This window comes from Halichoerus grypus, chromosome 4 (assembly GCF_964656455.1).
Source record: "Halichoerus grypus chromosome 4, mHalGry1.hap1.1, whole genome shotgun sequence".
Lineage (NCBI taxonomy): Eukaryota > Metazoa > Chordata > Mammalia > Carnivora > Phocidae > Halichoerus > Halichoerus grypus.
In genome coordinates, this window is record NC_135715.1 from 80,286,067 (window position 1) to 80,313,754 (window position 27,688).

A 27,688-nucleotide genomic window follows, 5' to 3' on the forward strand; every position below is an offset into this window, starting at 1 on the left:
GTAAAACTATTGTAAAAGACCTAATTAATAGGGGCACCTGGGTGGCTCAGTTGGTTAAGCAGCTGCCTTTGGCTCAGATCATGATCCTGGGGTCCTGGGATTGAGCCCCACATCCGGCTCCCTGCTCAGCGAAGAGCCTGCTTCTCCCTCTCCCTCTGCCTGCCACTCTGCCTACTGGTGCTCTCTATCTGTCGAATAAATAAATAATATCTTAAAAAAAAAAAAGACCTAATTGATAAAAGAGTGACTATCCCCACTGATTCTTTAACAGCTCAATTTTGTCTGATTTTAAATAACAAAAAAAGCATGGGTGACTCAGGATTGATTACTGCAACCCTAATTTTGTGGTCTCATCCAGTAATTATTTTATACCTAGTGCCCAGTATTATTAAAATTACTGACTCCATCCAATCAACAACCGGTAAATATTTTACTATTACAGATTTATCTAATATATTCTGTTCAGTGCCAATTTTTCTCAGCTGCAGTTTGCCTCACCTCCAAAGGGACACAATATACTCTTTCCAGGCTGCCCATGGGGTTCCTCACAGCTTTACTATCACACATAATCCATAATCTTTACAGACAGGATCTTAACTACATTGCTTTTCTCCACAACGCCAGGATGACATTACAGTGATGACCGTCCTCCAAGGATACTCATTGGACACATTCATTAAGGAAAATTAAGGACATACAAATCTCTTTTGGGTTCTGGTGGCAACATACTCCTCATTTACAAATTTTTCTTAATCTCACTGGTGCTGCTACTTACAAATCAACCTATTTTAAGTGGGTTTCTCCAACAAATACTTTAGAATCTGTCCAAATTAAAATCAACAGTTACTTCCATTAGTGCCCTCAGAGACTCCTTCAGTGGAGAGGTTTGATTCCTTTTCTCATGCCCCTTGGGGTCTCTGGATCACATATAATGTTATAAGTTGCCCCAAAGCCTCTGGTGCAAGAAGTTGGTCCTCTTGGGCCTGGAATAAAATCTATTAAGATGAAAACTGCTGCTGGGCGCCTGGGTGGCTCAGATGGTTAAACGTCTGCCTTCGGCTCAGGTCATGATCTCAGGGTCCTGGGATCGAGTCCCGCATCGGGCTCCCTGCTCCTTGGGAGCCTGCTTCTCCCTCTGCCTCTCTCTCTCTCTCTCATGAATAAATAAATAAAATCTTTAAAAAATAAAAAAAATAAAAAAAGATGAAAACTGCTGGCTACATACTGGGATGTCCTGGAAATAAGGGCTCTCACAGACCCTGAACCTGTGACCATCCATACCCAGCTGCCCATTATGCTTTGGATCATGGAAACAGTATATCACAAGCTCAACATGGCTATACAGGTCTCCTGAAGACAGGATGGAGGGAATCCTAGGCCCTCTGGCATATTCCACCTACAGGATGGGAAGGCCTTCCCTGTTCTTAGTCCATTGTCAGATGCCACAGTGCCAGGGGAGGTCACCTCTCCTCAAGATCACTTGGCTACCCAGTGAGTCCCTTGAAATAAATTGAGTGAGCAGAGATGGAAATATATAGACTCTATGGACAGCATTGCCACCGTCACAAATGGAGCTCAGTGGAATATTACTGCCTTTCATCCTGTAGCCAAGATATCTCTGATAATAGATGGACTAGGGATCAGTGCAGTCGGTCAAACTTAAGGCAGTCATCTTAGCACTAGATTGGATCCTCTGGCCATCAAATGGTCCCATCTGCACATTCATTACAAACTTTTGGATCATTGCTGAGAGTTGTCCCCTTCAGGGTAAAGAACTCTGGAATCTCCTGCCTCACATACACCAAAATATAAATAAAAATCTACCACAATAGGAAGCCTTGCCAGGATGTTCTTTATTCTCTTCAGAGTTACAGACATTTCCCAAGGTACAAATTTTACTTCTCAGAATACACAGTGCTGGGTTCTTAAAAAAAAGTATTTAGTAAAACTTTTATGTCCTTGATAGTTCCCAGATAGTTTAAATGAGAGACATATGGTCTCCTCAAACAACAACTTTTTCAGATTCCAGTCTGACTAATGAATCTCTTCTTGCCCCAAGCCTTAAGACCTAATTCACAACCATAATTATTAATTTTATGTGTCAACTTGGCTGGGCCATAGAGTGCCCAGATATTTGGTCAAACATTATTCTAGATGTTTCTGTAAGGGCATTTTTGGATGGGATTAACAATTAAATCAGTAGACTTTGAGTAAAGCTGATTGCCCTCTCTTGTGTGGGTGGGCCTCATCAAATCAGTTGAAGGTCTGAGTAGAACAAAGAGACTAGCCTCCCTTGAGCAAGAGAAAATTCTCCAGCAGACTGCTTTCCAATTTCATCTGTAATATCAGTCCTTCATGGTTATAGAGCACACTGCCTTTAGACTGTAACTGCAGCAATGATTCTCCTGGTTTGCATCCTACTAGCTCATCAGGCAGATTTTGGATTTCCTGGCTTGCATCTCTGAAAAATCCTGACTGATAAACCAACTTTAAAAAACTTTCCAATTGCAGCCATCAAAAGAACGAAAGAAAGAAAGAAAGAAAGAAAGAAAGAAAGAAAGAAAGAAAGAAAGAAAGAAAGAAAGAAAGAAAGAAAGAAAGAAAAAGAAAGAAAAGAAAGAAAGATCTTGCCATTTGCAACGACGTGGATGGAACTAGAGGGTATTATGCTAAGCAAAATAAGTGAATCAGAGAAAGACAATTATCGTATGATCTCACTGATATGTGGAATTTAAGAAACAAGGCAGAGGATCATAGGGGAAGAGAGGGAAAAATGAAACAAGATGAAACCAGAGAGGGAGACAAACCATAAGAGACTCAATCTTAGGAAACAAACTGAGGTTTGCTGGAGGGGAGAGGGGTGGGAGGATGAGGTGGCTGAGTGATGGACATTGGGGAGGGTATATGTTGTGGTGAGTGCTGTGTGTTCTGTAAGACTGATGAATCACAGACTTGTGGCCCTGAAACAAATAATACATTATATGTTAATTAAAAAATTAATTAAAAAACAAAACAAAAGCCCCCCCAAACTTTACCATTATTCTTTCTTATACTTTAAGGGGGTTATGTTTTACTTCCATGTATACAAAGACCCCTTTAATATGGCTCTCCCTATCTCTCTAAACTTTTAATTTCATCTTCATCCCGTAAGACCTGGAGTCCTGATTGAAGGTGCATACTCTCCTGGGACTCATTAACCATTGATTGCCCCATGGGCCAGGTAGTAGTCATCTAATATGGGACCCATTTGAGTCTAAACTTCTACCACTCAATAAACCCTAAATCCCCAAAACAACAACAAAGTCTTCTTTTTTTTTTATTTAAGATTTTATATATTTATTCATGAGAGACAGAAAGAGAGAGAGGCAGAGGCAGAGGGAGAAGCAGGCTCCCTGCAGAGCAGGGAGCCCGATGCAGGACTCGATCCCAGGACCCTGGGATCATGACCTGAGCCGAAGGCAGACGCTTAACCGACTGAGCCACCCAGGCGTCCCCAACAACAAAAAAGTCTTCCTGAATATTTAGTTATAAGAGGTACATAATTAAACTGGGCTCTCCTTCTGATCCCCTTTAGGAAATTAAAATTAGTTCTCCAGGGCCATTCCCATAGACAATGTGGAATACCAAAAAAGGTAGATAGAAAATTCCACTTATTAAATAAAAATCACAGAGATAATAATAAAATCAACACCATACCCCGTAATGATGATGTATTCCAGAGGAAAACCAGTATCAGACAACAAAAGCTTGTTGACTGCAGCTGCACACCATTCTTTTGACTGTTGTCTTATTATTATTAAGTGCTTTCCATTGGTCTGTAATAGGCCCAAACCCTCCAAATAAGCAATGTTTCTTTTTTTTTTTTTTTTTTTTTTTTTTAAAGATTTTATTTATTTATTTGACAGGGAGAAACACAGCGAGACAGGGAACACAAGCCAGGGGAGTGGGAGAGAGAGAAGCAGGCTTCCCGCTGAGCAGGGAGCCCGATGTGGGGCTCGATCCCAGGACCCTGGGATCATGACCTGAGCCGAAGGCAGACGCTTAACGACTGAGCCACCCAGGTGCCCCAGCAATGTTTCTTTTTTTTCTTTTTTTCTTTTTAAAGGTTTTATTTATTTATTTGACAGAGCGAGAGAGCACAAGTAGGGGGAGTAGGAGAGGAAGAGGGAGAAGTAGGCTTCCTGCTGAGTAGGGAGCCCAGTGTGGGGCTCGATCCCAGGACCCTGGGATCATGACCTGAGCAGAAGGCAGACACTTAACCAACTGAGTCACCCACGAGCCCCAAAGAAGCTATAGTTTTAATTAAACATGGCAAATGCTGAGGCCTGCATGCCATTTGTTTGGCTAATGTAAACCCTACAAGCCAAAGAAACATGCCCATCACCAACCAAGCCAACAACTGAGGCAAAGGGCTTATAGTAATTGGCCATTATTAGAGGGCCTGCCTACAGGTTAATGCTGGAGCTCCAACCTCAGCCACATATATTTAATAAGGACAACCTGATGCCCTTATTGACAACACCCAAATTCCCAGGCTGATACAGGCAGGCTGGGTCCAAGGACCTAGAGAGGGTGTCTTGCAGGACCAGCCAAGAAGTTCCTTGGCTACACACAGGATAGAAATCAAATGCAAGCCAGCAGGAGATGAGAGCAGAGTTTACTGAAGGTATATAGAGAGAGCAGGGACTGGCAGAGTATCTGGGAGACTTAGAAAGGAAAGGAGAGAGCCTTGTCTTTGCTCTGGGTCTGGGGTTTTTCCTGAGGATTGTAGTACAGTGTATATGTCCTCTCAGGCATCCAGGAACTGGTTAGAACATGGACAAGTTCCCAAGTGTCCTTCATAAGTCAATTATTCCTTCAAGCCAGGGAGTTTTGGGATAGAAATGTCTAGCACCAATGGTCTGGAATGTGTGTATGATGATTTCTTCTGGTCATTCTCACCTGGTCCTTCCTTAGATGTTGTCTATTTTGCTGGAAGACTCTAAAGAAATTATTAACTCTGTCCCTTACAAGGAAGACATACACTATTTGCCCTATGGGGCATGTATAAAGTGGGGGGTGCAGTTCCTAGCAAGAATAGAAGCAGGAAGGAGCAAAAAGATTTTTATGGAGTTCTTCAGTTTCCCTCTCTCAAGGCCACATGATTTAAAACTTATTTATAACAGAGTCCCTCTTATCAACCATCTGGGGCAAAGCCTTGGACTACTGGAACTTTAAGATTCAGTCACCCTAAATGGATTTTTTTTTTAGGCCACCCTTTCGTGCATAATATCAAAGTAGACTCGCATATTTTTTATTATAATGCCATTTCTTTTTTTTTTACTTTACAATGGTGCTTTTTTTTTTAAATTTAAATTCAATTAGCCAAAGTATGGTGCATCATTGGTTTTTGATATAATGTTCAATGATTATAACACCCAATGCTCATCACATCACATGCCCTCCTTAATGCCATTTCTAAAGGAAATACTTTTTCCCCTTTTTTGTTCGTTTTTTTCTTAAATTCCACATGAGTGAAATCATAAAGTGTTTGTCTTTCTCTGACTGACTTATATTGCTTAGCATAATACTCTCTGGCTTAAAGGAAATACTTTTTTTATATAAATAATATTTATATATAAAATACTTATTTTTATATAAAAATAATTTTTATAGTCCTGTTGCTTTATGTTCACAATTGGGAGAATTGGGGAAATTAGAGGGGGTGATAAAACCTACACAAGATTTATATTTTTATAGTTTATTAGATTTTATATGCTACATAAAAATAGAATTGAGATATTTGTACACTAACACTGTGATATATCTTTAGATGCTGATCTTATTATTTAAATTATGATTTTAATGAAGATACCTGGAAAGCTTACTGTGAAAAACAAAAGAGGTTACGAATGGACTTGAAGTTATACCAGTTACCTCTACTACAAATAAAATTACAGTAATTAAGTAACTATTCCAGAATACCCCAGCCTTTTCTACAGTCTCAAACTTACTCCCCAGATAAATAACTTTTTCACCATTAAGGTGGTTAAATGTATAAGATAGTTTAAAATTTTCATTCTCTTTACCATGTTTGTTTTTTCCCTACCTTCCCTTTCAGTTTCATATTAATGATTATCCGATGTTCTTAGTTTCAAGTCATAGACTAGTCACAGCTAGTCTGTCTTTATATGGCCTCTCAATGAAAAATTACGTGGTATCTTAATGGGGAAATATGTTATTTAACTTGGGCTGAAGACTGTACTATGGAAGTTATACCAGGTACAGAGATCCAAGATGGCAGATTCAATTTTTAAGGTGAATTTTAGTAAATTATCCTTGGTTGCTCTCATTTTTTGTTCTTGAGTCTGCTCCCATACCACTACTCAAAGGATGAGATTAAAGTGGAAATAGCTACCTTTTTCCCAAACCTTCAGCCTCCTTCCAAATTTGCTGATTGTTGTTTTTTATCTCCATTTTTGCAAGCATGTGAATTTATAGCCTATTATGCTAACAAATGCCAAGTAAAACTATTCTTGCTATATGTTGTGATTTTATTTTGCATTATAGCATATGTTTGTTGGACATAAAAGTTCATACCAAAAGCTAAGCTCTCATTTTAGATCATGGTATAATTTTTATCAGACTTGGAGACTTATTTTTCCCAATTTTCTTTTAAAAAATGGTAAGAAAGATGGCATACTGCTTATTATCTGTATGACAATAAAATTATTGGTGTAATGTATCATAGTTTAAGATGTCTCAAGCAGCTTAGGCATTTTTAAAAATTTTTTCATTATGTTCAGTTAGTCAACATACAGCCATCCTAAGTTTTTGTTGTAGTGTTCAACAATTCATTAGTTGCATATAACACCCAGTGCTCATCCCAATAGGTGCTCTCCTTATTACCCATCACCCAGTCACCCCATCCCCCCAACCTTTCCCTTCTGTAACCCTCAGTTTGTTTCCCAGAGTCCAGAGTCTCTCATGGTTTGTCTCCCTCTCTGATTCCTTCCCATTTAGTTTTCCCTCCCTTCCCCTGTTGTCCTCTGCTCTATTCCTTATGTTCCACATATGAGAGATACCACCTTACACCAGCTAGAATGGCCACAATTAACAAGACAGGAAACAAGTGTTGGCGAGGTTGTGGTTCTTGCACTGTTGGTGGGAATGCAAGCTGGTACAGAAACTCTGGAAAACAGTATGGAGGTTCCTCAAGACATAAAAAATAGAGCTACCCTACGACCCAGCGATTGCACTACTGGGTATTTATCCTGAAGCTTAGGCATTTTTGAGAGTCTCTAAGAAAGACTCAACAGAATAGGATAAAACTGATTTTTAAAATTAATAACTTAAAAGGATTAGGCTTAGGTAGTGACTTGCAGGTCGATATTCCCACTTGGGTATCAAGTCTGACTTCTGACTTCTCCATTCCATATGATCACAGACCCAATCCAAAGAATAATGTCGTATTTTCGTTCTTCTAGGATACACAGCAACCTACAAACTTTTTTCGAAACCTGATTGTGTACCTTTTCCTTTACCTTATTAATTCTTAGTTCTTAATTCTTGTTTTGAACAAGACTGGAATGAAGACTGGGAGTGACTTTTAGATCAAGTTATATACTCAGGGAACTTCTGCGGGCAGGCACTTTCCTGTGACCCTTTTGGGCCTGCAGCCCTGTCCCCCACAATACTGGCTTATGTAATACGTGTGCTATAGCCGCAGATGTAGCCGCTCTGCGGGACACAGTTCTGGGTAGAGAATTTAATTTTAATTTACATCCTACTTTGGGTAAGTATTTGGTTCTTGTTCTGCTGTAAATCTTTTGAAAGTGTGTAATGATGTCTATTCTGTTTTAAATAGTCATCAGGTTCTTTTCAGTGCTATCTTGTTTAAGGATTGAATATATCGTTACACTTGTTTACAATGAACAGGTAGAAAAGTTGTCTTGATGATAAAATAGTTCGTTTGCAGTGGTCCTTTTTATTTTTTCTAACAGAAATGAAAACAAGGTGCCTTTGTAAACTGCCCGGTTCTGTATACTTTGTCTTTTTGCAGTAGACCTCTGAAACTAAAGAATAAAAAGACACTCCTAGGTGCTGGTCTCTTATTGAAAGTGGTCACTGTGGGGCGCGTGGGTGGCTCAGTCCATTAAGCGTCTGCTTTCGGCTCAGATCATGATCGCAGGGTCCTGGAATCGAGTCCTACAACGGGTTTTCTGCTCCCCAGGGGTCTGCTTCTCCCTCTGTGTTCTCGCTCTCTCTCAAATAACTTAATAAAATCTTCTAAAAAAAAAAAGTGGTCACCGTGAATGAGTTTTTTTATATACATACTGTCTACCAAAATTATTTTGATGTTTCTTTTGGTTATATGAGAGGAGGTCATTGTTCCATTCTGATTTGTTTGGTTCTGAATGAGTAAAGATTTGAATATGATGGGTATAGTTTAATGGTTTTTCTTGCCTTGATAATGTGCATTAAATATTATTAACCTGTTAGAAATGCTGATGTAGAAATAGCGTATGTATTTTATTTTTTTAATTATTATTTTTTAAATATTTATTTGAGAGAGAGAGAGCGTGCACGAGTGGGGGGAGGGGCAGAGGGAGAGAATCTCAAGCAGATTTCCTGCTGAGCGGGGAGCCCAATGGGCTGCTCACCCTCATGACCCATGAGATCATGACCTGAGCTGAAGAAATCATGAGTATGAGGCTTATCCGACTGAGTCATCCTAGGGTGTGTATTTTAATCATGTGTGTGGCTCACACTTTTTATGTATATTGTGGTCTGTAGGACATATTTTATTGATGTTGCTCAATATCTTCAACTACTGGTTGTATGGGAATGTTTGGCATTTTTAGGCTGCAATTTGACATTAAATTTCAGACAAATTTCTATCACCTTAAATAAAGAAATATCCTTGTTCAAATTTCTGTAGGACTATTATTCTTTAAAAAAGCCTGAGTTGTCTTTTACTATCTATCCTGAAGCTCTGGAGAATACAAAAAAATATTATAATAATGTAATGTGTATCCCAAATATGCAGAGGTAAATTTCTTAGGCATTATTAGGTACAAAAATGTTTATTTTAGACAAAATGCTATAGAAATTGGAGAAATGAGTTGATGAGAAAGTACCCTGGGATTAGAAATAATATTGAAAGCTATATATAGTTCCTTTCTATTTCTGTATTTTTTTAAAGTCTAAAGATGCAGTATTAGAGAAGTATATGCCATTTTAATCAGAACCTTGTGGGTGTGGAGAACAGAAGAGAAATTATTATAGTTTAGGAAATGGCTTGGGCAAAGAAAGAAACTCAGCTTGAGTAGATAGTTGATGAGAGTATTATTTAAGAAATTAGCCTTCTTGGATGAGTTCTTTTTGGGAAGGAGTAGAAGAGAGGTGGCTTTGTAGGGTGTGGTTCAGTTCTAGAAAGACTAGAAACAAGGACAAGTTGGAGGAATTATTGCCTATTTATGAGCAAGAAAGTGCCTTATAAGTAATATAATTCTGGAAGTGATGTATAAGTAACAATTCTGGCAGCTGTGTAAGGTGTAGTTGGAAAAAGAAAGTCTAAGCTCAGGGTGCCTGGGTGGCTCAGTCGGTTAAGCAACTGCCTTCGTCTCAGGTCATGATCCTGGAGTTCCAGGATTGAGTCCCAGGATCAAGTTCCCTGCTCAGCCAGGAGTCTGCTTCTCCCTCTGACCCTCCCCCGTCTTGTGCTCTCTCTCTCTCTCTCTCTCTCAAATAAATAAATAAAAAATCTTAAACAACAGCAAAAAGAAAGTCTAAGCTCTTATTTACTAGTCCACTATTTGAATTACAATTATTAGGGTCGGTGAGACAGAAAGAAAAGCACTTCCCTAATTTTCCTGTTATGTCTGAGCACCTCTAATGTGCACAGCACTGTGCTAGATACTGTAGTAAGACAGGGTCTCTGTATTCAAGGAGCTCATGATCTGAGTGACGTGTATATATGAACCATGATATATTGTGAGAAATGTTATGTTAGTGGTATTATCAAAGTGCAGTAGGGAGTTCAGAGGATAGAGTGGGTTATCCTACGGTGCAGAGCGTCTAGAAGGATTCAAACATGATAACTGAAAGATGAGTAAGTTTTCATTAGTAGAAGAGAGGGGAATATAGAACGTTGTAGGCAGAGAGAGCAATATGAGCAAAACCAGATAGTGTGAAAGGAGAGTTGGGGTAGATGAGAGATATTATAGGAGAGAAGCCTGGAAATGGTAGATGTGGGCCTTGATGGGAAAGACCTTAATCTTAAACTAGCCTGCAGACATTTGTGTAGGCAATAGGAAGCCATTTGAAAGTTCTTGAGTGGGAGAATAGCCTGAGCAAATCTAGTTTTTAGGAAAAGAACTGACAAGTGTTCTTTAGAAGGGTAGACTTTAGGAGGAGGAGAAAAGGAAATCAGAGACCAGGTAAAGAGCTATTGCTGTACTGTAAGGATGAAATGAATGAGGAAACCATCTTAAACTAGTGAATGGAAAAAGGAACAGATTTAAGAATCATAATTTAAGTTCTTTTCATGTCTACAGCAAAGACACTTCTTTAAGTCCTTAATCAACTGAGAGACAAGCAACTTACCCCCCTCTTTAAATAACGTTTTTTCCTTTTTGTTAAGTAAATTTTCAAACATACTAACAAGTAGGTAAAGTAGTACCAATGAACCCCAATGTGTTTTTTATAATGCGTCATTGATTCTTAAATTTTGACATTCTTACAATCTTTTATATACTTCGATATAAATAAGATTTTTGTTGTTTTTTTTGGTTTTTGTTTTTAGTGAAATGAAAGGAGATAAAGTTTAATAGGTATAAAAAATAAAATCGCTTAATTGGGTGCAAAAACAATTGTGTAATTATTTAATTTGGAGTGAGGGGCAAAGAAAGAGTGACTTGTGGGAACAGATGACATATATGTGTAAGAAAAAATTGACTACAATCTTCTCTGAAAATACTTTTATGTCTGTACGTGCACACACATGCATAGATGATTTTGTTTTCCTCTGTGGATAAGTATAAGCTTTGTCACCATGCTTTGAAATTTCACAACTATGTGTCTTGGTCTATTATCACTTATTGTATCAAGCATTTATTTGTACCGTCTTACTCTGGAAGCGTATATCCTTCATTTCTGGGATATTTTCTTCTGTTATGTTTTTACTTTTTCTCTGCTTTCTAATGTCTTTTTAGATATTATAAATAATGTTATGAAGGCCAGCTGAAGGAAATTTCACAAACTAATTTAAGTTTTGGTACACTGGTAACATAATTTGGATAAATGTTTAGCTTCTCAAGGTTATAGGCTTCATTCAACTTTTGTATGGATATGTAAGACCTGACATGACTTTGTTTTTAGGAAATCTGTCATGGTGTCTTATAGTCATTTCTCAAAATATTAGATCATGTTAAAAAAAAAAGTAGTCCCATTCTGGTTAAACAAGTTTTGAGGCTGTGTAATCCTGTGTGCAACGTCTGAAGACAAACAAGTTGATGCTGGTTGATTAGGGGAGTTGCTAAAATGGCAAAGATTTTCAGAATTAATGAGTACTTTACAAAGAAATTAAGGAGAAAAGGAAAACTAAGTGAGGAAACAGAAATAATTTTTACATGTTTAAAAATGTACTGAGTCTTCCTGATGCCTTTCTTGCTTTTCCCCTTATTGTAAATAATCTTTCATCTGTGCTCTCTTCTTTCTCTTTTTTTCCCTCTCTTCAACTTCTCTTCTTCAACTCTTCTCCCTTTCCCCTTCCCAGCGTGTAATTGAGTGTTGACTATGCCAGGAAGCATTTCAGGCTTGAGTAGGGAGGGGAGGGGAGCATTATAGACCTAGACTTTGTGATCTTAGAGTTTTTCTCACTTAATGGGAAAAATAGTGATTAATTAGATAATTGGGCCAAAAATTATGTAGTTATAAACTCCATGTCCTATGAAAGACTTTGAATTTAAGCTGAGTCCCAAAGTCAATCAAGTAAAAATATATACTGAGCACTTATTGCATGCCAGGCACTGTTTTTAGGTATTTGGGATACAGATTTGAATAAAACCTAAATGCAGTGTAAATCCTTGTAGACCATGATAAATTTCGGTTTTATTCTGTTTGCATTGGGAAGCTATTGGAGAATTCTGAGCAAGGGAGAGACATGAGTTGATTTACACTTTTTAATAAGATTGCTTGCCTGTATATAGAGGATGGATTTTACAGAGGTAAGACTAAAACAGAAAATTTAGCAGAACAGTTGAGAAGTGGTAGTAGGTTTAACCTGGATTTTAGGGGTAGACATAATCAGTGATTGAACTCGGTATGTATCATAAAGGTAAAATTGACATAGGATGGTCATATCTATTGGCTAATTGCTAGGATTTCTTTTTTTTTTTTCCTTGAGCAACTCAGTAAATGATGGTGCTATTTACTTATGGGGAAGACTTGGAGAGGATCAGATCAGGGGATAGTGGGAAATCAGTAGCTTTGTTTTGGCCATGGTAAGATTGAGTTGTTTATTAGATATGTAAGACATCGGATATAAATTACTGGAGCTCAGGGGAACAGTTGAAACCATACTGTCAACTCTCAATATTCCTGACATCTGCAGAAAGAATATTGCATTTCTTTTTTTCTCTTTTTAATTTCATTAATTAATTAATTTTATTTTATTTTATTATTTTTTATTATGTTATGTTAGTCACCATACAGTACATCATTAGTTTTTGATGTAGTGTTCCATGATTCATTGTTTGCGTATAACACCCAGTGCTCCATGCAATACGTGCCCTCCTTAATACCCATCACTGGGCTAACCCATCCCACCACCCTGCATTTCTTTTTCTGTGTTCACATAGCATTTTTTCTCACACAGATACTTTTTTCGTAGCATTTATTGTATTGCTCTGATTGTTCATGTGTCTGGGCCCATGGTCTGAGATTTTGTTGTATTTCTCTTTCTAGTCTCAGCCTCTGGTAATAGATTTTTAGATAATAGATTATAGATATTTAATGTTTGATGGATGAACCATGTATATTTCCCTTGTCACCACATTCTGTCAGTTTACCTTTCAAGTGTCTGTCAAACCCATTTCTTTCTTTCTATCCTCATTTTCTTAGTGCTGATCCTCCGTCATCCCTCACTAGGATCTGGGCCTTTAAATGGATTTTTTCAAGGAGTGGAATTCTAAACTGTCAATGTTAAACACTAATTATATGAAGACACCTATTAGGGATTGGGTTCAGTAGTATTAATAAGAGATCTGACTTTAATGGTTCAAATATATTCTTTTTCTCACACAATGATTATGTGAGAGGTAGGTGGTTTCTGGAATTGAATCAATGTTTTGAATGTATCAGAGTCAAGGTATCTGAGATTTTCTTGGCCTTTGCCTCATGGGGAAAGAGAATGATGCTGAATTTAGACTGAACAGTGGAATTTAAGTAGGACATAAAATATGGTGTGATGTTATTCAAGTGTAGGGCAACTTAGTTTAAATTTAATAAATTAATGATAATTTAAGATAGGAAGGTGAGTATGAAGGCAAAAGAACATAAAGAAGAATTTCACCAGTATAAAGGAGTATGACTGGACCATACTTAAAAGAACTGCTAGGAGCAGAAAGGGTGGCTAAATCTGGGAGAAATTATGGAGTAAGTAGATAACTGGTTTGAAAGTGAGTATAAAGAGGGAAAAGAGGTTATTAAAGAGACAGATGACTCCTTCAAGCTTCTAGGTGTACTGAACTGGCAGGATGGTGATACTGTTGATGACGAGGAGGAAACAAATGGTATGGAAGTGCAGGAACAGGTTATTAATCTGAATCTGAATAGAAAATGGTCAGAATGGCTAAAATGGCCATTGGTGGTTTTCTTAGAATGACAGTAAACATAGAAGGGGAAAATTCTTCAAGGTCTTTGAACTCTGAAACCTGGAGCCATAACCAAGTATCTTGGACTTATTTGTGGAGATTTAAGGGAATTTATGAAAGGACTGAAGAGTTATAGCTTATTGGACTTTTAAGTGACATTAGTCTGAACTTTTTAATGGTTGGGAACATTTTGATCCCCAAATCCATCTTTGTGCCTTTCACCTAATGGTGTTCTAAAATAGGGTAATTTTATTAAATATTCTTCAAAAGCATTCTTCATATTTAATTTCAAATCTGATGTTACAAATTTATTTAACACCTTTAGTGTATTATCTATTAAATAAGCTATAATAACCCTTTTTTTTTAAGGTACAACAGGGAAGAACTGGAAATTCAGAGAAGGAAGCAGCACTTCCATCTACAAAAGCTGAGTTTACTTTTCCTCCTTCTTTGTTCCTCAAGACTGGAATCCCACCAAGCAGGTTAGACAATTATAACTCCACTTATTGAAGGCTTTGGTATCCTCATTTTGTATTAGTGCTATAAAGTATAAAAACACTAAATGTTCTTTTTTTTTTTTTTAGATTTTATTTGAGAGAGAAAGAATGAGAGACAGAGAGCATGAGAGGTAGGAGGGTCAGAGGGAGAAGCAGACTCCCCGCTGAGCAGGGAGCCCGATGCGGGACTCGATTCCGGGACTCCAGGATCATGACCTGAGCCGAAGGCAGTCACTTAACCAACTGAGCCACTCAGGTGCCCAAAACACTAAATGTTCTGCCAAAAAACTGGAACATTCCATGTTGTTTTAGTACAAAAATGAATTCTCTGTGAAAAACTCTTCTGGGTGCCTTTCCATTAAAAAAAAAGTCTAGGTAAGCAAATAAATGAAGCATGGTATATAGTTACATGTACATAAAAAAGACAATCTTACATTTAGGAGAGATGGTGATAACAATGGCCTTGTTGTTTTCTGTGCTTATTATTATTCTTACATAAAGAATTATTGGACTTTCTAAGTCTAGATCTATTGGCCTAAATGTGTTTTACTAATTATAGTAAAAGAGGTTGTAGAAATTTCAGCCTGGACAATCTTTCAGATTAAAACCATTATCTTTTCTTTCTTTGGTTTGTTTTGATAATACCTAACTGAGTTCCACAAGGTACCAATTGTAAGAGGCAGATGTGCTGGGAAGTGGCTAGCCTGTTATCAGGAAAATTGTAAAGGATAAGCTAAAACCAGGGATATTAGTAGTTTAATTTTGAGTTAGATAAAGATGACTTAAATCAATTATTTCTCTGGGCCTGAAATAAGTCAGTAACCCAACTGTTACTAGTTCTCAGCCAGATCATTTACCTTTTGTGTTACTTGATTAAATTTATTTTATACGGTTTCCTGGTTTTGTTATTCTGCAATTTTGAATTGTTATAAGAGATTATATTTCATAATATACAAATGCAGGAAGAGACCTTATAGGAACATGTGGTTTAGCCCTAAGATAAAGATTCTTTTTTTTTTAATTTTTTTTTTATTTTTTAAAGATTTTATTTATTTATTTGAGAGAGAGAATGAGAGACAGAGAGCATGAGAGGGAGGAGGGTCAGAGGGAGAAGCAGACTCCCTGCCGAGCAGGGAGCCCGATGCGGGACTGGATCCCGGGACTCCAGGATCATGACCTGAGCTGAAGGCAGTCGCTTAACCAACTGAGCCACCCAGGCGCCCCCTAAGATAAAGATTCTTGAAACTTTCAGCCAGAATTAAATACCCCAAAGCTATCTTGGATTTTGACTGTCTCTTCTCATCCTAACAATTACTAGTCATGGACATTTCCAAATATTTTTTTAAACTGAATGAAATTTCATAAAATGTTTGGCTAAGAAGTTATGAGAGCTGAGTAATACTGATCCTTTTAGTATGTAGTCTTCCTTTTTTTCATATTTTAAGAGGTCACTTTCATTCATTGAGTTTATCGTGTTCTGCAGTTTAGAATGCTGTGAAGAGCTTTGACTCTGAATCAGACTTCTGGGGTTTGAATTCTGGCTCTATCTCTACTAGCTGTGTGTCCTTGAGCACATCCCCTAATCTTGTTCTTTCATTTACTAATCTGTAAAATATAGTAATAATAATCCATTCCTCACAAGGTAGTTATGTATATTAAATGACTTAATTTATGTGAAGTGTTTTAGAACAGTAGCACATACATAGGTAATACTCTAAGATGTTTGCTAATTAAACTATTTAAAAATCAGTAGCAGGTTTTCTATTATTTTGCCTGCCTCCTCCTTTAAAAACACATACATACATACACACACACAAAAACCTTGGGCCAGATTATGCAGGGCATTGTACCATTATAAGGGCTTTGGCTTTTCTTGTAAGTGAAATAAATGGGGTGTCACTGTCAGAGTTTGTGCAGAGGGATAAAATAATCTACTGTAAATTTTTCAAGTTTTAATTGCTTTATTAAGATCAGATTACAGAGAGATTAGGGACAGAAACTGGGAGGCCAGTTAGGAGGTTTAACAGTTATTTAGGCAAGAAGAGATCACTTGGACCATAGTGGTTGTGGTGCAGATGGTGAGGATCTTTTACATCTGAGATGGAAGAGACTGCAGGAGGAGTGCTTTTTGGATGGAGAAGACCAAGAGTTCAGTTTAGGACATAATAAAATTGAGATGTCTATTAGACCTATAAGTGGAACATTTGCATAGGAAGTGGATATATGGATCTGGAGTAGAGGGGAAAGGTATGGGCTGGGGATGGAAATTTGGGAGAGATCAGTGTTTAAGTAGTATTTAAATGAAGTTGTGAAACTGAATTAGATTGTAAAAGAGTAAGTATTGATAGAAAAGTGGTAAGAGGGACAGAGCCTTCGGGTGCTTCCTTCCAGGTCAGAAAAATAAGGATGAAGAAGGAAGAGGAGATCCATATGACTACTGACATAGGAAGAACACCCAGTGTATGTCTTGAAAAAGATGTGTTTCAAAGTAGAGGAACAATTAACTACCAAATAATACTGATTGGCCAAGAAGGGGACTGAGAATGACTTTTGGAGTTTATTTATTTATTTTTAAGATTTCATTTAAGTAATCTCTACACCCAACATGGGACTTAAACTCACAACCCCAAGATCAAGAGTCATATGCTCCACCAACTGAGCCAGCCAGGTGCCCCAACTTTTGGATCTTAAAATGTAAATGTTGCTGGTGGTCCTGACCAGGATCATTTTTAGTGGTACAAGGTGAAGTTTGAAAAAAGACTTTTTGGAATGGATTCAAGAGAGAACGGGAGGAGAGGAATTAGAATGAGAAAATATGGACAACTTTTTTGAGGATTTTTTTCTTTTGAGGGGGCAGAGAAAAAGAACAATATCTGAAGGGAACTGTGGGGTCAGGAGAATTTTTTTTTTAAAGATTTTATTTATTTGACAGGAGAGACACAGTGAGAGGGAACACAAGCAGGGGGAGTGGGAGAGGGAGAAGCAGGCTTCCTGCTGAGCAGGGAGCCAGATGCAGGATTCAATCCCAGAACCCTGGGATCACGACCTGAGCCGAAGGCAGACACTTAATGACTGAGCCACCCAGGCGCCCCCAGAGAATGTTTTTTCTAAAATGATAGAAATTACAGCATGTTTGTATACTTAGGATAATGAGTTACTAGAGGGGATACTGATGATACAAGAAGCAAGAACGGACACTTGTGAGAGCAATGTCCTTAAGCAAGTCAGAGGGACAAGATATAATATGCAAGGGGATGGTTAGCCTTAAAGAGGAGATGCACAGTTCACTCATAGTAATAAGAAAGAAGGCAGGACACACAGTGAAGTGGGGTGGGTAAGATAATATTGATGGGAGCAACTGAAAGCTCTCTTCTGACGGCTTCATCCATTACAATTAACTCTTTTATCTCATTATTCTTTAATCTGAGACAGTTTCTCAGACATTCTTTGTATTTGTTGACTCTGAATTTTGATTAGTACAGTCCAGTTGTTTTGTAAACCATCCCTTAATCTGAGTTTGCCTAATGTTTCCTCTTTATTGGATTCAGGTTTTGCTTTTTCAGACAGGAGCCTGCATAAGTGATGTTGTGTCCTCAGTACATCAGCCTGGAGGTACACGATGTCATTTTGCCCCATTATTAGTGATGGTAACTTTAATCATTTAGTTGTGATGGTGTTCTTTGCAAAGTTACTATTTTTACTCCTTGTATTTAATAAATAATCCGTGAGGAAACTGTAAATATCCCAGTTCTTTTTAAACCTCCCAGGAATTCTAGTATCCATGGATGGTTTTTGCTTTCTCCTGTAACTACTGTAATGGCTGTAAAATAGTGATTATCTAACTCTGTTATTTTTCTTACATTAATTAGTTGGCATTCTCCTTTAAAAATGAGCTTTCCCACCTCCTCCACTTATTTATTATCAACTAGACTCATTAATTTTTATTCTATGTGTGAGAGAGTGTGTTTGTGGCTTATAAATATGGTTTATTTGTATATGTAGTATATAAACTGTATATATGACTTATATATACTGTAATTCATATTGATGCTCAAATTGTTCCAGACTTGCTCAAATTGTTCCTTTAGAGTGGCTCCTGTGACCTTTTGATTTTTCCCAATCATTTCTTTGAGGATTTTTACTTTATAGCTTTACCAGATGTTCCAGGCTTATCTTGTACTTTTTCTACCCCTCCCTGGGAGCAACCATTTCTTGAAAGCATCTTGATGCCTTTTAGTGAGAAATGATGATGAGAAACCAAGATCTTGGCACCAGTTAATGCTCATTGCTGATGGAGTATCATTGTTTCTAAGCTTTTTCAGCACCCAGAGCTGGGAGGAAACAAGCAATTTCAATATGAAGTTGCCTTATGTATAATTTTAATCATGCAGTCATCATGTTCCTTTTCCTTCACATTTGATACACAGGTTTCTACTTCCCTTTCCTTTTTCCATATTGCATCTCTGTTTTACCATATTAAGAACCTAGTTCCCAACAACTTCAGTATATGTACTCATTTGCTGAATCCTAAAATACACACAGAATAAAAATTAAGACTTCACCTACCATTACAAAAACCAAACATATTAAATAGAATCCAAGATTTCTTTGGAATTCTTTTTTTTCTTTTTCTTTTTCTTTTTTCTCAGGCCGATGGTATATAGTCAAAATATTCAGAAGTTTTCTTCAGAGTGGTTATATTAATCATTTAAAGTATAATTTGGGGGCACCTGGGTGGTTCAGTCGGTTAAGCATTTGCCTTTGGCTCAGGTCATGATCCCAGCGTCCCTGGGACTCGATCCCAGATCGAGCCCCTCATCGCTTCTCCCTCTCCCTCTGCCTGCCTGTCTGCCTACTTGTGATCTCTCTCTCTCTCTCTCTGTCAAATAAATAAATTAATAAATAAATCTTTAAAAAAAATAAAATATAATTTGATCCATTGTTTCTGTTTGTATTCAATATTAATTTTTCTTTTCCTCCATGTTTATTAACTTATTTTTTGCTCACCTTGCCTCTCATCTCTCCAGCTTTTTATACTACATTATAAATTGCATGGAACTGTGCTAGTGGGACCTCAATAAACGTTTTATTTTCCTCCTGCTGCAGGTTTCTTTTTTTCTCATATTGAACCCTATTAAATCCCTGGGTGTTTCTCACTATTTGTTGAATAAAATTTAGCCTTCTGAGCTAGTATTTAGAACCTATAAAATTGAACTGCCCTGAATCTTTCCAAACATTTTATCTAAACTACAGTACATAAAGTAGCCATTTCATTGAGTCTACCAGCTGTCTTAGGAAGTACTGTCCTCCCTTATTGTTACTATGCTTTTACTCCTGATCCCCCTCTGCAGAAATCTGGTTTTGTTCTAAATCTTACAGTTACAAAGCATGCAGACTTGGATGGGTACCATATACTCTCTGAGCCTGTAACATGGGAATAATAATTTCTACCCTAAGGGATGTAGTGAGAAGCAGATAGTTAGATATGACAGTGCATTACTGATAGTAATCAGTCTGAGCAATTAACAGGTTGCTTTACTTGGAAATATAGACTTAGATACCTCCCTAATTTACCATTTAAAGTTTTAAATGGTGATGATATGGGGTGGTATTTTGTTTGTATTTGTTGTTACAGCATTTTAAGCTTTCTTTCTGGGCAGGTTGATGCTATATTAAAGTGCTTTTAAATATTTTCATGTAAACTTTTAAATATGTAAATTATGATCAGGTATCTTTGATCATAACAACTAAAAGAAAAGCAAAGGGAGGAAACACTATCAAAATTTTATTTTCTTAGATTTCCTTTTCTTTGGGGTCTTCATTATACATTCTCCATGAATAGTAAGAATTTCTGGTCAGCTTGGCTTTGATAGCATCTCTTGTTAGGAGAGAGTAAGCTTAGTCATTCTCAGAAGTGGCTATTTGTCTCAAAGTCAAAAATATTTGGACTTTTTAAAAGAATATCCAAACTATAAGTATAGTAATTGATGCAGGTAGAAATATATTATCTATATTCTTAGAATAGTCTCAGTTGCATGTGTTGCTTTAACAGGCTATAGAATGAAAATTTGCATATCTTACTATTACTTTAAAAGTGTACTCATTGACATTTTTCATAGTATTATGATATTGATCTTAGTTTTTAAAACTAGAATTCTTGAAGAACCAGTAGAAATTTCAGAAGTTATTTTAAATAAAGTTAGATCTGATGAGTGTGGAGTGGAGTCTATGAATCTTTTCACATTTAATATTTCTGTGAAACCCCAAAGTTTAACAGGAGTGCTAATAATATAATTTCTGTATAATAATTAACTTGGTTATTACAGCACACAGTGCATAGAGAAACTCTTAGATTTATATTTAACCTGGCCAGCAATCTGGACAGCCTGTTTACTGATCCCAAAAGGGCCAGATGATAAGAGCTTTCATTTTCATCATTCTATTGTTGAAATGGATCAGTAGCCATCCTTACATATAAAGAATAACTACTTTCTTAAACTTACAGCAGTTTCATGGCATAAATACTGGATTTGGACATTAGGTTTGGTTTTGTGCCTGTGTGAATTTAGGATAGTTCCTTAAAATCTCTAGGCCTCTGTTTCTACATTTTTAAAATGAGAGGGCTGGACTGTGTTATCAGGAAGGCCCTTTTAATCATGAAATTCTTTATTTTCTGGCTAGTCCCTGGTTTACATGGAAAAGGAGATCTGAGAAAGTAAGAAATTTGCCCAAATTTATGGCTAATTAAGAGGCGAAATCAGGCTAGAATCCTTGGTTTTCTGCCTTTTAATACCTGCAGGTTGATTTTCATAAGCAAAGGCATAGAAATATTTAAATCAGTTATTTTTAATGTAACTTAAAGCTTTATATATGTTTCTTTTGCTACTATTTCAAATCTGAAATTCCTTTTTATATCAATCATTTGACAGAACTTTTTACTTAAAATAATTGTGCTTTTCATATAATGGTTTATTTCTTGAAGTAAGGTAACTGGTTTATAGAGAAAATATTAGTTCTCATAACTGAAAATGATACATTTCAGTGTTTATACTATTACTTCCCCACCCCTACCCCCCACCAAAAAGATGCTTCAGAAACAGAAAACTCCCATTCTGACTTTGTGATTACTCTCAGGGAATGTAAGTAGTAGGAAATTTGACACTATTTTCAGTATGTATTTAACTCTAGATAAAAGCTATTGTTCTCCTTTCAAATGGTGTATGTGTGCATGTATATATATGGATATACATGCATGTGTGCATGTATATATATGTATATACATAAACACACTAATAAAATAAAAAACAAGATGCTAGCTCTTATAGTGAACGTAACTGAGAAATGTAGGTTGTTTTTTTTTTTTAACATGGCTTAAATCTCTGTAAAGAGCAATTAAACAATGGTTGAGATCCCTTTTATAAGTTACTATATTTGAAGACTCAGACTTATCTCATGTGTGTTCCTATTAATTTATATAATATAGTGTTCTTCCAACTCTGGTTAATAGTACTCTTCAAGCTAACTATATATATGTAAAAAGGACATTTTATTGGTACAAGTTTTTTATAAATTCAGATTTGTGACACTAAACCAATTAGTAAGAAGAATGAAACAGTTTTAACGAACACAGGAAATTGAAATTGGCAATATGGATGATTGCTGTAAACTTATCCTAATGTCCAGTCTATTTGTGTGTTTTGTTTCCATTTTATAATATCAAATTCTTTTCTAATTTAAATTCAATAGCCAACATATAGTTCATCATTAGTTTTTGATGTAGTGTTCAATGATTCATTAGTTGCATATAACTCCCAGTGCTCATCGCAACACGTGTCCTCCTTAATGCCCATCCCCTCACCCCCCTCCATACTGTAACCCTCAGTTTGTTTCCCAGAGTCTAGCATCTCTCATGGTTTGTCTCCCTCTCTGATTTCTTCCCATTCAGTTTTCCCTCCCATCCCGTATGGTCCTCTGCGCTATTCCTTATGTTCCACATATGAGTGAAACCATATGATAATTGTCTTTCTCTGATTGATTTATTTCACTTAGCGTAGTACCCTCCAGTTCCATCCATGTCAATGCAAATGGAAGGTACTCATCTTTTCTGATGGCTGTGTAATTTTCATTGTATATGTGAACCACATCTTCTTCATCCATTCATCTGTTGAAGGACATCTCGGCTCCTTCCACAGTTTGGCTATTGTGGCTATTGTTGCTATGAACATTGGGGTGCAGGTGCCCCTTCTTTTCATTACATCTGTATCTTTGGGGTAAATACCCAGTAGTGCAATTGCAGGGTCATATGGTAGCTCTATTTTTAGTTTTTTGAGGCACCTCCACCCTGTTTTCCAAAGTGGCTGTACCAACTTGCATTCCCACCAACAGTGTAAGAGGGTTCCTTCCCCCTTCTCCACATCCTTGCCGACATTTGTTGTTTCCTGTCTTCTAATTTTTGCCATTCTGACTGGTGGAAGGTGGTATCTCAGTGTGGTTTTGATTTGAATTTCCCTGATGGCTAATGATGATGAACATTTTTTCATGTGTCTGTTAGCCATTTGTATGTCTTCTACAGAGAAGTGTCTGTTCATGTCTTCTGCCCATTTCTTGACTGGATTATTTGTTTTCTGGGTGTTGAGTTTAAGTTCTTTATACATCTTGGATACCAGCCCTGTATCTGTTATGTCATTTGCAAATATATTCTCCCATTCCGTGGGTTGCCTCTTAGTTTTGTTGACTGTTTCCTTTGCTGTGCAGAAACTTTTTATCTTGATGAAGTCCCAATAGTTCATTTTTGCTTTTGTTTCCCTTGCCTTTAGAGACGTGTCTTGAAAGAAGTTACTGAGGCTGAGGTTGAAGAGGTTACTGCCTATGTTCTCCACTAGGATTTTGATGGATTCCTGTCTCACATTTAAGTCTTTCATCCATTTTGAGTTTATCTTTGGGTATGGTGTAAGAGAATGGTCCAGTTTCTTCTGCATGTGGCTGTCCAATTTTCCCAGCACCATTTATTGAAGAGACTGTCTTTTTTCCATTGGATATTCTTTCCTGCTTTGTTGAAGATTAGTTGACCATAGAGTTGAGGGTCCATTTCTGGGGTCTCTATTCTGTTCCATTGATCTATGTGTCTGTTTTTGTGCCAATATCATGCTGTCTTGATGTTTACAGCTTTGTTTTATAGCTTGAAGTCAGGCATTGTGATGCCCCCCCACCCCACCCTTGGTTTTCATTTTCAACATTCCCCTGGTTATTTGGGGTCTTTTCTGGTTCCATACAAATTTTAGGATTATTTGTTCCAGCTCTGTGAAAAAGGTCAATGGCATTTTGATAGGGATTGCATTGAATGTGTAGATTGCTCTGGGCAGCATAGACATTTTAACAATGTTTATTCTTCCAATCCATGAGAATGGAATGTTTTTCCATCTTTTTGTGTTTTTCTCAATTTCTTTCATCAGTGTTCTGTTTCTAGAGTACAGATCCTTTACCTCTTTGGTTAGGTTTATTCCTAGGTATCTTATGGTTTTTGGTGCTATTGTAAATGGGATCAATTCCTTAATTTCTTTTTCTTCAGTCGTTGTTAGTGTATGGAAATGCAACTGATTTCTGTGCATTGATTTTGTATCCTGCCATGTTGCTGAATTGCTGTATGAGTTCTAGCAATTTTGGAGTGGAGTCTTTTGGGTTTTCTACATAAAGTATCATATCATCTGCAAAGAGAGAGAGTTTGACTTCTTTGCCAATTTGAATGCCTTTCTTTTTTGTTGTTGTTGTTGTCTGATTGCTGAGGCTAGGACTTCTAGTACTATGTTGAACAATAATGGTGAGAGTGGGCATCCCTGTTGTGTTGCTGACCTCAAGGGAAAAGCTCTCAGTTTTACCCCATTGAGAAGGATATGTGCTATGGGTTTTTCATAGATGGCTTTTTTTTTTTTTTTTTTTTTTAAAGATTTTTTATTTATTTATTTGAGAGAGAGAGAATGAGAGAGAGCAAGCACATGAGAGGGGGAGGGTCAGAGGGAGAAGCAGACTCCCTGCCGAGCAGGGAGCCCGATGCGGGACTCGATCCAGGGACTCCAGGATCATGACCTGAGCCGAAGGCAGTCGCTTAACCAACTGAGCCACCCAGGCGCCCCATAGATGGCTTTTATGATATTGAGTTATGTTCCCTCTATCCCTGTACTGTGGAGAGTTTTAATCAAGAAAGGATGCTGTATTTTGTCGAATTGAGAGGATCATATGGTTCTTGTCTTTTTTTTTTATTAATGTGCTCTATCACGTTAATTGATTTCCGAATGTTGAACCACCCTTGCATCCCAGGAATAAATCCCACTTGTCACTTGGTCATGGTAGATAATCCTCTTAATGTACTGTTGGATCCTATTAGCTAGGATCTTGTTGAGTATTTTGGCATCCGTGTTCATCAGGGATATTGGTCTGTAATTCTCCTTTTTGATGGGGTCTTTGTCTGGTTTTGGGATCTAGGTAATGCTGGCCTCATAGAACAAGTTTGGAAGTTTTCCTTCTATTTCTATTTTTTGAGATAGCTTCAGTAGAATAGGTATGATTTCTTCTTTAAATGTTTGGTAGAATTCCCCTGGGAAGCCTTCTGGCTCTGGACTCTTGTTTTTTGGGAGGTTTTTAATTACTGCTTCAATTTCATTACTAATTATTGGTCTAGTCAGATTGTCTATTTCTTTGTGTTTCAGTCTTGGTAGTTCATAAACTTCCAGGAAGGCATCTATTACTTCCAGGTTGCTCAATTGTTGGCATATAGTTGCTGGTAATAATTTCTAATAATTGTTTCTGTTTCCTTGGTGTTAGTTGTGATCTCTTCCCTTTCATTCATGATTTTATTGATTTGGGTCCTTTCCCTTTTCTTTTGGATAAATCTGACCAGAGGTTTATCGATCTTATTAATTCTTTCAAAGAACCAGCTTCTAGTTTCGTTGATCTGTTCTACTGTTTTTTCTGATTTCTATTTCTTGATCTCTGCTCTAATCTTCATTATTTCTCTTCTCCTAATTGGTTTAGGCTTTATTTGCTGTTCTTTCTCCAGCAACTTTAGGTGTAAGGTTAGCTTGTGCATTTGGGATTTTTCTACTTTTTTGAGAGTGGCTTGGATGGCTATGTATTTCCCCCTTAGGACCGCCTTTGCAGTATCCCGTAGGTTTTGGACCAATGTGTTTTCATTCTCATTGGTTTCCATGAATTGTTTAAGTTCTTTTTTAATTTCCTGGTTGACACAATCATTCTTTAGCAGGATGCTCTTTAACTTCCAAGTGTTTGAATTCCTTCCAAATTTTTTCTTGTGATTGAGTTCCAGTTTCAAGTCATTGTGGTCTGATAACATGCAGGGAATAATCTCAATCTATTGGTATTGGTTGAGACCTGATTTGTGACCCAGTATGTGGTCTATTCTGGAGAAATTTCCATGTGCACTCGAGAAGAGTGAGTATTCTGTTGTTCTAGGGTGGAATGTTCTGTATATATCTATGAGGTCCTTCTGGTCCAGTGTGTCATTCAAAGCTCTTGTTTTTTTGTTGATCTTCTGCTTAGATGATCTGTTCATTGCTGAAAGTGGAGTGTTGAAGTCTCCTACTATTAATATATTATCAATATGTTTCTTTATTTTGGTTATTAATTGGTTTATATAATTGGCTGCTCCCATGTTGGTGGCATAGATATTTACAATTGTTAGATCTTCTTGTTGGGTAGACCCTTTAAGTATGATATAATGTCCCTCTACTTCTCTTATTATGGTGTTTGGTTTAAAATCTAATTTGTCTGATATGAGGATTGCTACCCCAGCTTTCTTTTGAGGTCCATTAGCATGGTAGATGGTTCTCCATCCCCTCACTTTCAATCTGGAGGTGTCTTTAGGTTCAAAATGAGTCTCTTGTAGACAGCATATGGATGGGTCCTGCTTTTTTATCCAATCTGCTGCTGTTTTTCTTTTGATGGGAGCATTTAGCCCATGTACATTTAGAGTGACTATTGAAAGATATGAATTTAGTGCCATTGTATTGCCTTTAAAGTCCCTGTTTCTATAGATTTTCTGTTTCTTTCTGATCTATGTGACTCTTGGGGTCTTTCTTCATTTACAGCATCCCCCCTTAATATTTCTTGCAGGGCTGGCTTGGTGGTTGCATATTCTTTCTGTTTCTGCCTGTCCTGAAAGCTTTTTATCTCTCTGTCCATTCTGAATGACATCCTTGCTGGATAAAGTATTCTTGGCTGCATGTTCTTTTCATTTAGTACTCTGAATATGTCTTGCCAGCCCTTTCTGGCTTGCCAGGTTTCTGTGGACAGGATTAATGTTATTCTGATATTCCTCCCTCCATATGTAAGGAACGTCCTCTCCCTGGCTATTGTCAGGATTGTTTCCTTGGCTGTAAAATTTGCAAGCTTCACTATTATATGTTGGGGTGTTCATCTATTTTTATTGATTTTGGGAGAGGTCCTCTCTGCCTCTTGGACTTGAATGCTTGTTTTCTTCCCCAGATTAGGGAAGTGCTCAGCTATGATTTGCTCAAATATACCTTTTAGCCCTCTCTCTCTCTCCACCCCCTCGAGGATCCCAATAATTCTGACATTGGAAAGTTTCATGGCATCATTAATCTCTGCAATCCTTTTCTTATGTGTTACCAGAAGCCTATCTCTGTTTTCCTCCACTTCCTTCTTTTCCATCAGCTTGTCTTCTAGATCACTAATTTGTTCTTATGCCTCATTTACCCTGGCTGTTAGAGTATCCAGTTTAGACTGTATCACATTCATAGCATTTTTAAGTTTGGCCTGATTAGATCTCATTTCTGTCCTTAGAGATTGTATATTGTCACCAGTGCTTCTTTCAAGCCTAGCTATTGACTTCATGATTGCTATCCTGAATTCTATCTCTGACATTTTGCTTATATCCATTAGTTCTGTGGCAGATGACATTGTCTGTTTCTTTTCTTTGTTGAGAGTTCCTCCTCCTAATAATTCTGTTGAGGGATGGTTAAGTGAATGAGCAGAGTCCAAAATATCAACCACGAACCAAGCAAGGTGCACTCTAGGAAGGTCTGGAGCAGTCAGAAGCCACCACCGAAAAAACAAAGCCAGAATGAAACACAAGAATAAAATGTATAAAATTTAAAAAATTTTTAAAAGGGGTGAGGGGAAGGGGGGGCTATAATCTCTCAGTGTGGAAAAAGGAGGGCATTTCAGTTGTTCCTGGGTGTATTTTGGTCTGTTAGAGAACACTACTTTCCAAAATTACAGGGAAAGTAAAACTTATATATAAAGGTAAAATTGAATAGGGAAAAAAGGACTACAATAAAGCATATATCTATAAAAAAATAT

General features: G+C 37.2%; 1 protein-coding gene across 2 annotated transcripts in view; it reads left to right on the top strand.

Annotated features, from left to right (window-relative positions):
* LOC118538868 (uncharacterized) overlaps positions 1–27,688 on the top strand; it is a 43,055-nt gene that overhangs the window by 7,363 nt on the left and 8,004 nt on the right. Inside the window, exons 3-4 of one of the 2 annotated variants that reach the window (XR_013447055.1) lie at positions 14,226–14,338; positions 14,441–15,247. The gene's annotated coding sequence lies outside the window, so the exon portion shown is untranslated. Of the gene's footprint in view, positions 1–14,225; positions 14,339–14,440; positions 15,248–27,688 lie in introns of those variants that run through there. The other variant, XM_078070624.1, reaches the window with a different exon arrangement.